This window comes from Triticum dicoccoides, chromosome 7A, assembly GCF_002162155.2.
Source record: "Triticum dicoccoides isolate Atlit2015 ecotype Zavitan chromosome 7A, WEW_v2.0, whole genome shotgun sequence".
Classification (NCBI taxonomy): Eukaryota; Viridiplantae; Streptophyta; class Magnoliopsida; order Poales; family Poaceae; genus Triticum; species Triticum dicoccoides.
This window is the reverse complement of record NC_041392.1, coordinates 690,584,161-690,585,855: the sequence shown is the minus strand read 5'-3', so window position 1 is coordinate 690,585,855 and position 1,695 is coordinate 690,584,161.

Sequence of the window (1,695 nt, the reverse complement as noted above, 5' to 3'; positions counted from 1 at the left end):
GCAACCGACTCCAGCTCCATCACTTTCTCCTCCTCCGCATTCGCTGCACCGCCTCTTGCTCCTCTACCGGCTCCAACGAGTCCAAAGGCAAACCGGCTGCGATCCATTCGACGCGCCTAGCCTAGATCTCCTCGAGCATCTGGAATTGCGGAGATAAACTTTTTCTGCCGAGCCACGGCGGAGCCGGACCACGAGGGAAGAGGGAGGTGGAGAGGGAGAGAAGTGGATGGGCTCAGACTGGCGGCGCTGAGAGGAGGAAGCGGATTAGGCTTGGGCTGGCGGTCGCCGTCCGGCATAAATAGCCCGACTTTGGTCCTCGGGCAGCGAGCCAGAGTGGCGCCATGTGATGTTTACACCCCACCGAAGGAGACGCCCGTCGGACCGTTGGGTTTCCGAGCGATTACGTGTGAGACCCGGTCGTCAGTCTGACATGACGGGCGCGACTGGGCCTGATCAGCCCGGGCGTTTGAGGCCGGTTTGAGACACCCGAGTTGGTCGGGTTTTTTGACCAGTCAGTGACCGAGCCGCCCGCCCGGGGTTTGAGGTTTGAGCCCAGTTTAAAGTGCCCGGCTGTAGATGCTTCAACCTTTGTGATCCACTTACTTAGCACCAAGAAGTTAGAGGACGTCCTCTTGTATAATAAGGAAAAAACTTGAAAAAGATTACGCTGCCTCGAACAAAATTCTCCTGTCGCAGCGGCTCTGAAATTGAAGCGGAGCAGAACGAAACGATGGGACTCGATGCATGCTGGGGAGCGCATGGTCCATCTGACGACTGACAATGGGTGGGGATGATCGATCGGCGCAGCCTGCGCCGAAAATTATTACCCCCTGTACCACTTGCAGCTCAGCAGGGCACATCTGTCAGTCCCTCCACAGTAAAGGCCTAAAGCGTAGCTGGCCCGATATGAGCCATGCACGACACGGCGACGCGAGCCAACTACCCTCTAGGCAACTCCTTTGTTTTAACCGGGTCTGTAATCTAATCCAATCTTCAATTTTTTTGCAGCAGTACTAATTATGGTAGAAAATCTGTTGTAAATATAGTAGTACTAGTTTCTAGTCGGTGGCAATAGGACAGATCCATGCATGTGTACAGAAAGCACCCAGCGATGCGAAATTGATGGGATCATGGGAGCCATTTGCTCTAACAAAACAAACAAAACAATACACATGGCAGCAATTAACCATAGTTGTACGTCCTAGTAGCTACTCTATAGCAATGCAGATGATGCATGCATCGTCCTAGTACTACTGCTCTATAGCAACACAGAAGAACATGCTTTGGAGACCAGCTAGAATAACTTCACTGTGCTGCTGTAAACATCCTTCTGCATGCAGCTGTGGTAGGTATGTAGGAACAACATTCGTGAGGTGCTCAGTAATTAAGTATACATTAATCACCGTCTTTAAACCACTGTAGTTGCATCTTGCATCGCGGGAATTGAGGGGTGGGCAGAGCAGGGTGGAGCGAAATTAACCCTGGTGCAGTGAAAATTAATGATTCGGTACCTGCAGCCAGCCTGCCGCCATCCTTCTTAACTGATCCGTATTCAACCCCTTTTTCTCAGAGAGAGGGAGAGAGAGAGAGATGGAACATGGAAGTTTTAGGAGGGCTGCGATCTACTTAGTCGATCCAAGAGTTTCACCACCCTCTCATTCTCCCCACAATCATTTGCGCCACCCCTCCCCCCCC